We start from the raw sequence: 8,774 nt of genomic DNA, 5'->3' as shown, positions 1-8,774 counted from the left end.
CCATTTGCCTGCAAACTTCAAGAAGTCCTTGGTTTTTACTGCTGAGTAGTACTCTAATATGTATATATTCCATACTTTCTTCATCCATTCTTCAACTGAAGGGCATCTAGGTTGTTTCCAGGTTCTGGCTATTACAAGCAATGCTGCTATGAACATAGTAGAGCATATACTTTTAAAGGCATTCTTTAAGGGTTATCTCTTCTGCTAAGAAAAGCTTGGCTGGTGTTTTTGCATGTTTAATTGCCATAGAAATATAGTGATCTCATCTTGGGCTGAAGTTGTACTTTAAAGATTTTCAATAATAATCTGAAATCAAACTGATGAGGGATTTCATAGTGTTACACAAAGAAACTGAGATTTATAATAACTTCATCCATACTATATATAGTTCAGTCATGATGCTAAAACTGTGAATTCCATGGTTTTTTATTTTAAAATTTGTATTACATTTTTATCTAGTGTATCTGTGCATGCCACAGTATTAATGTGGAAGTCAGAGGACAGCTTTCCCAGAATTGGTTTTCTCCTCCCACCATATGGTTCTGGGAATCAAACTCAGGTCATCAGACTTGGAGGCAAGCACCTCTACCTGCTGAGCAATCTTCCAATGACCCCAGGTTCTGTTTTGTTTTGTTTTACCTCTGTCTGCTTCTACATGTTTCCGTGAAGTAAGTGAAATACTAATCATCTTTTAGAGAAAATGTCTAAGGCACAAAACCGACTCAGAGTTATCTGATAGTCATATGTATTGTCATTAGAAAGCCCTGGAACCTGGCCTAGTGTGCAGCCATAATTCTAGCATGACCATGGCCAAGGCAGAGGAGAATCTTGAGTTAAAGGCCAACATGGGCCACATTACACAGTGAGACCTTTTCTCAAAAAGAAAAACAAAGCAGCAGTGGCCAAGTAGCTGTTTTGTTGTTTACTGCTCCTTTAAGTCAGTAAACATGTGATCTAGAACTGGGATCTCACTTGGAGAAGGAAATGTTTCAGATTGTCGCTTTTGAGCTGCTTTCTAAACAGCTAAGTTCTGAATGTGACAGCCACCTTAGTTTTTTTAGTCATATGTCACTCATAGCATCGTTAGTGTTTCTATCTCATTTACAGAAGAAAAGCAGGAAGCAGAACATCTCAGCTATTAAAATATGACAGCTTTTCTGTAGTTAAAATGTAAATTGGATCAATCTTCTTCTCTAGACTTACAGTTCTTTCTGTGGATATCTTGTGATTGTGTGGTTGTGTTTCATGTCAATTCTTAATTCTTCCTCATTCTAGAGTTGGGAGATAATAATTTTCTGAAAACTGTCTTCCTGTAGATATTCTTAACTATGGGCAGTTTCACTGCGAGTCATGCAGATTTAGTGTTACTTGAATACCACCAGTTTTTCACTCCAGTCTAGTACAATACAAATGAATATGTAAAATTCTGATTAAAGTTGATGTCAAGTTTCTGATTTACCTTTCACTTGCTACATTTCTTTAAACTTTTAAATGGTTGTTTCAGAACTTAGCTGTATTATCATTCACTTAACAAAGCCCATCAGTGTACTGTCATATCCGCTTAAAGGGGAATAGGAAGGAGGGAAGTCCTTTGTGTGAGAGCATTCCCTTCAGCTGGTCTTCCTTGATGCTGGAGTCTGGTGCCTGGCAGGAAATGATGCAGACATGTGTGATAACAAAGTGACATAAGGACGAGTCACGTATGAGGCCCCGGCTTGTCCAGATTGCTAGCTTGTCAGCTGGCAGGTAGGGGCAAACAAGTTTGATTTCAAATGTGAGGTTTAGCAAAGTATAGAATACTAAGATGGTGAGGAAACTGATTGAAGAAAAGTTAGTACAGAGGCAGGTGATATGAGTCAATAGCCATGGAAACAGACTTATAATTTTCTTGAGTGTGAAGCTTAAAGCATTGGTATTTGTTAAAGACCAAAAGACCTGTCAAAAGAGTCAAGAGGGACAAAGGAATTATTTTTATGAGTAAAAGGAATTTGCACATATCAAAACATTTTTGTCTGGTCTTTCTTACAACTGGAATTTCTTTATGAAATAAGTTTTCCATTGTACAAGAACTAGGCAGAAAGGGGCTGATAGCCATCTTCTCTGTGTTCCCCAGCTTTAGGCCTAACATACCAAAGTAGTACCTGCCTCCCCATTTCTAAGCCTCACCCATTTTCCAGCCCATTTCCTCTACTGTGGTAAACTATGGCTTTCTGCTATGCTTAAGATAAAGTCCAAATTCCTTGGCAAGCAGTATGGAATCTGTCCTGCTTATCTTCCCTCATGTTTACAGCAGCCCTCTCCACATTTTAACTAAGACAATAGTTGATCTTGGTCTCTGTTTCTCCAGGACAAATCATCCAGGAGGAGGACAGTTCTACCCCTGCCCTCTTCTCTCAGAGGGCAGTGATGTATTTCACTTACTGTTAATTTAACCCTTTGCCCTATATCATCCTGGTCCTAGAGACTTCCGTGACTATGCTTTTCTGTCACTTTTATTTAGCCTCTGAACCACTGGTTTGGTTATTTGGGTTTTTTTTTTTTTTTTCACATTTAGACGGCCTGACATTTCACTGACTTGTCTCATCCTACCTCTTTGAATTTTATGTTTATTGTTATATTGCCAGTACCTAGGATAGTACTTTGCTGCATGATGCATTCTCAGTAAATAATTTTTGAATGAAACCAATGATAAACTTTTTTTTTTCGAGATAGGGTTTCTCTGTAGTCTATCCTGGAACTTGCTCTGTAGACCAGGCTGGCCTCAAACTCACAGAGATCCACCTAACTCTGTCTCTGAAGCACTGAGATTAAAGACCTATGCCACCACCATCTGACTCAATATATTTTTTAATATTAATTATTTTATGTCTGTGGATATTTTTGCCAGGACTTATGTCTGTGCACCACTTACAAGCCTGGTGTTCTCAAAGGCCAGAAGAGGGCAGTGGATTCCCTGGAACCAGAATTATAGATGGTTATGAGCCACCATGTGGGTTCTGGGAATCAAACAGGTCCTCTAGAAGAGCAGCCAGTGCTCTTAACTACTGAGCCATCTTTCCAGCCCCCTCTGTTGTTTTTGCTGTTGCTTTTAATGATGTGTTCTTGAAAAGTAATTTAAAAGCAGACTTTCAAAAGCAACTGCAGGGGCTGGAGAGATAGCTCAGTGGTTAAGAGCATTGCCTGCTCTTCCAAAGGTTCTGAGTTCAATTCCCAGCAACCACATGGTGGCTCACAACCATCTGTAATGAGGTCTGGTGCCCTCTTCTGGATGGCAGACATACACACAGACAGAATATTGTATACATAATAAATAAATAAATAAATATTTTTTTTAAAAGCAACTGCAGCACTTTTTTAAAAAAATTGTTGCTAGCTGGTCATGGTGGCACACACCTTTAATTCCAGCACTAGGGAGGCAGAGGCAGGCAGATATCTCTAAGTTTGAGAACAGCCTGGTCTACAGAGCAAATTCCAGGCCAGAGCTACATTCTGAGATTGTCTCACAAAAGCAGTGTGTGTGTATGTGTGTGTGTGTGTGTGTGATGATGATGATGATGATGATGATGATTTAGGATCCTTTGAATAGTTCTTACAGCCACACTTTAACACTAGTCACACTACTCAATTATATAAACACAAAGAGACTAGACTCCTTCTTGCTCTTTAATGAGTTCCTCTTGAGCTGAAGTCTCCATGCAGCTGATAGTCTTTGATTACTTTGTTGTAGCTTTCTGCTCTTTTTCATCCTCTCTCCAGTGAGAGAATACAATTTGGTGCTGTGTGGGATTTATCAGACTAGATTAGCGGTCCATTTAGTTTTAACCTAACACATTTATACAAACCTACATATGGCATTCCTTTGTTACAGAAGGGAAAAGTTACTATATAAGACCCAGGGAGGCTCCAGTATCTGAACAAGAGATTTCTAAGTCTTTTGTACTCAGCTTGCCCAGAAGACAGATGTAGGGCAGTAACCCATATAACATACCCGACTTCTCAAAAAAGGAAGTTCAAGATAGAGCACAACATAGGATTTTGCAAGTCAGTTGGAAGTTCTTTTTTGAGTTGAAGGAGTTGCCAACTCAAGGTGCCAAACAAAATCAAGTAAGAGAACCTCTTCTGCGGTCTGTTAAACTATGTGAACTTCCTTATTTGCCAAGTAAACACCAGAGAAGACACAATACCACTCATACTTTATTTTAAAGTCTACTTCAGTCTTTGGCATCCCTGTTACCATTTCCAAATGTTTTTTTAACTATATGGCATTACCCTGGGCACTGTATGAAGTAGTATGACAGTCTTCCTGTGCTGACTTCATACAAAGCAAACAATATAGACCTAAAATATTCATCTAACTAAATAGAAAGGAAATTGAATATACATAAGACACAAGGCAGTAGAGCAGATCAACAATTTATTATCTTTGCTTTTACCTAAGTTTTTCTGCATATGATAAGCTTTTTTATTTAGAGTAAGAACAAGAAAGGGAGAAGGAAGAAGACAGCTTTAGGCAGTAAGTTCTACCTCATCTGTTCTCCCACAAGGGTGGGATAGCTCTGTCTAAGAGTTAAATGTTGTTGATGGTAAAGAACCTCAGTCACTTAAATAAAAAGACATGGGCAGAGACTAGAGAGTAACTTAGCTGGTTAAAGAGTACTGGGTGCTCTTGCAGAGGACCCTGGTTCAATTCCCAGCACCCACATGGCAGCTCACAGCCATCTGTAGCCTTAGTTTCAGAGGATCCGACACCCTCTTTTGCCTGGCATCAGGCATGTGGCATGCATACATTGCACATGCATACACACATTTAGGCAAAAAAAAATACATATTGTTACAATTTGAAAAAAAGTGGCGCAAGGGAAAGACACCATGTGACAGAGCTCAGGTGAAGAGATTTTTTTTTTTTAATTGGGGAAAGGTGAATAGGAAAAGTGAGGAGAGGAGGTGGGAGACTGGCCTCTGGGGACAGGAGTGGCAGAAGAGAAGAGAGGAGAGAGAGACAGACAGAGACAGGGAGAGATGGGAGGTGGGCAGGGCCCTTTTAAAAGGAAACATAGTGAATGTTCACAGGAGGTGCTCTTAGTGGCTACAGCTGAGGACGCATACCCAAGGTCAGGCCAGTACAGATGCCTGAATACTAAGAGATATGAAAATAAAACTAAAAACAAAAAGACAAGAGTTCTTCCTTGTTTGAATAGTGAACGCCGCTGCTGGAAGTTATTTGGGGCAGAGAGGTAGGCAGTGAACATAGAAGTTAACCTAAAAAAAAAAGTTTGTACTTCTCTGCCCTGTGAGTTGTAATTGCTGGTTTCTTCACAGCTCACTTTCCTCTAAGCCCCACCCCTCATGCAGAGAAAAACTTGTTGACCACAGCTTTACTTTTCAAGTCTTGCACAAAGGCAGATGTCTCTAAAATGTAGCTTACGCAAAACATCTGTTTGTGTGCTTGACTCTGTTCCCACGGTGCTGTTTTCCTTCACTGCCTTGTTTAGTTTCCTTCCTTCCCTCCTTTCTCTTGCCTCCTCTTTTTTCTTCTTTAAAAATTGAAAGCACATTATAACTTTAATTTTCTTTATGAAAAGAGAAGAAAAACAACCACTGCCACCATCCTTCTTGACAACCATTTCTAATATTCCCATTTTTCTTATGTATAACTTTTTTTTTAACCCAGTTTTTCTTAAGCAGAAGTTCAAATATTTTTTCATGCAACCACTTCCTTGTTTTTTCCTCGTTCTGGTATCATCATTTGGTTTTTGGTTGTAAGTTAACAAAAGGGCATTGCATCTTATCAGCACTCTGCCAGTGAGGCCTTGCTTATTTTTAGAATATTTTGTTATTGTTTGGCTATGTGTATGTGTGTATGTACACATGTGTGCAGATACCTTTAGAGTCCAGAAGCAAGTGTCAGATCTCCTGGAGCTAAAGTTACAAGCATTTGTAAGCAGCCAATTGTATATGCTGGGAACTGAAATCATGTCCTCTAGAAGAGCGATTGCTCTTAACCAGTGATCTCTGCACCATACCAACTTTTATTTTTAAGAGTAAGATATTAGCCAGGCGGTAGTGGTGCATGCCTTTAATCCCAGCACTTGGGAGGCAGAGGCAGGCTGATCTCTGTGAGTTCGAAGCCAGCCTGTTCTACAGAGCTAGTTCTAGGACACTAGGACAGCCAGAGTGTTGTTACACAGAGAAACCCTGGTGGGGATGCTCTATATGGAAAATTCAACCAAGATGGTAAAATAACTTTTTAATAAAAACTAAGCACATCTGTACTCTTAACAGGTGATAAATTTTAACATTGTGCATGAATAGATAGAGAGTCCAGAATCATCAGCATATAGGAGGATGGCTCTAAGTATAGATCCAAGAGAATGTATAAAAAGCAAAGAGGCTGATAATGAAATCATGGGACACATGATAGCTTAAGAAATTGACCAAAGCTGGGCGATGGTGGTGCACGCCTTTAATCCCAGCACTCGGGAGGCAGAGGCAGGCTGATCTCTGGGAGTTCGAGACCAGCCTGGTCTACAGAGCTAGTGCCAGCACAGGCTCCAAAGCCACAGAGAAACCCTGTCTCGAAAAAAAACAAAAAAAAAAAAAAAGAAAAAAAAAGAAATTGACCGAAAAATAACATCCACAAATGAGAATATGAAGGAATAGTCTGAAACATGAGGAATAGTAAATGAGAATATGAAGGAATGGTCTGAAACATGTCTGTAACCTCACACTCGGGAGGCAGAGACAGGAGGAATACTTCAAGTTCAAAGCAAACCTAGTCTATGTAGCAGGTTTTAAGCCTGTCAGCACTACCCAGTGAGACTGTCTCTAAAACAAATCAAAACAAGCTAACAAAAAGTCCATAATATCAAATGATTAAATGATTGAGCAAGGTTAAGTGAAAAAAAGAAATGCCCATTACATTTTAAAAGGAGAAGTTTCTGTGTTTTGCATGTTGGAAGCTGGATTAGCCATCACCAGGAGACTGACACCTTGTAGACACCTTCCAAAACTCATTGCTGACCGCTGACTTCCTCTAATTCCTTGCTGTCTCACAAAGCAACGAGCCTCAGTTGTGCCTCAGAAGATTTCCTTGCTGTTCCTTCTGCCTTTCCTCTTCTAGTCCCTGCATCCCCTTCTAAGTATAGAGCAGCAGGTTCCAACGGTGGAAAGTTCAAATGCTACTTTATTGGAGACTCTCTCTGACTTTGTAACCCAGATGTACACACTAGTGTCCCTGTCCCCTGTCCTCTAGGTCTCACGGTCCCATTGTGCGGTGCCTAAAGTGGCAGCACCACTGCACACGCTAGCCGGGCGTTAGAAGGGACTTTGTGTGTTTCTGTTCAAACACTCCAATTTCTCAAGAGAAGTTCTATTTTTTCAACACTTTATTCAATTTGTGTGGGTAGGTAGGATGCTTAGGGACCATGAACACCTGTGAAGGTCTGAGAACATTTACAGGAACAAATTTTTTCCTGCTGTGTGGGACCTCAGGGATCTAACTCAGGCCATCGTGTGGTGGCAAACTCCCTTATCCACTAAGCAATCTTACCCGCCCATGATTTTTAAATACAGTTTCTTGTTTGTGAATTCATTTTCAAATACTATCTTTATGGCTTAAATACAGTGGCCAGGATAGGGGAGTACTACTGACAAAATACTGAACTGGGATGCCCAAGAGTTTCAGAATAGATGCCGTATTTTAGAAGCTATTTGGAAGTAGAGTCTCGAGGAGATGGAAAGTGTTTACATATCAGGTGTTCAGTGAAGAGCAAAAGATTGTTGAAGTGAACACCCATAGTCTCTGCCCTCCGGTCTATCATTTTTGGATGAAGAGGGGTTTCAAAGGAGTCACATGGGAGAAGTGAGATGACATGATAGGGAAAATGACTGGATGACTAGCAAGGGAAGAAAATGGCAACAGTGGGTACAGATTTTTTTTATATTTTTTTTTAGTAATGAATATATTTTAGGAAGGGACACAAAACTAGGTTAAGAGTGAGTTTGTGTGTGTGTTTACGTGTTTGCGCCCATGCACACTCATGTGTGCCTTTTTTTAAGAATGTAAGAATCCAATCTTGAGAATATTTCCAGGCTAGGAAAACGCAATTCCTAGCAATACAAACGAGGAAGTAAAGAAATGAAATTAAGGACCCAGGATATATTGTTGTCTCTCACTAGAGAAAGACAGTAAGTTCTGAGGTCAGAGGGAGTAGCTGGGAGAAATCACAGCAGCTTCCCCATCCCCAGCATTGTAGAAGGCAGGTTAGCAGTGGAGCATGGGATGTAGGGGAGCACGAAGGTTCGAAGGTTCGAATTGACAGGGAGCAGGGAGGAATTGTAGTGAGGTGTAAAGTGCCCAGCTGGATTATCTCCATGTTCTTGCTGTCATCTCTGACCTTGGTTTAACTAAGACCATAGTTGTGTTGTGACATTCTGAGGCATTGCTTTATAATCTTTTCCAGCGTTGGACTTCTTTTCTCTTGTTTATATAAACACTGTATATTTATTGAATGTTCACTTGGTGTTAAGCACTCTGCTCAACACTGAAAAGATAACATTGAACAAGGTGCTTTTTGGGCTGGAGAGATGACTCAGTGGTTAAGAGTATTTCCTGCTCTTCCAAAGGTCCTGAGTTCAATTCCCAGCAACCACATGGTGGCTCACAACCATCTGTAATGAGGTTTGGTGCCCTCTTCTGGCTTTCAGGCATACACATAGACAGAATATTGTATACATAATAAATAAATAAATAAATAATTTTTTTTTAAAAAAAA

At 40.0% G+C, this 8,774-nt stretch overlaps 1 protein-coding gene across 2 annotated transcripts in view; it reads left to right on the top strand.

The window, feature by feature from the left end:
- Positions 1–8,774, top strand: part of Ssh2 (slingshot protein phosphatase 2) — a 257,711-nt gene that overhangs the window by 147,904 nt on the left and 101,033 nt on the right. The window lies entirely within an intron of this gene.

Source organism: Alexandromys fortis, unplaced genomic scaffold (assembly GCF_014885135.2).
Source record: "Alexandromys fortis isolate MF-2015 unplaced genomic scaffold, M_Fortis_MF-2015_v1.1 scaffold_80, whole genome shotgun sequence".
NCBI classification, from domain to species: Eukaryota; Metazoa; Chordata; class Mammalia; order Rodentia; family Cricetidae; genus Alexandromys; species Alexandromys fortis.
Note: the sequence above shows the minus strand (reverse complement) of the source record. Positions and strands in the feature narration are given on the sequence as shown.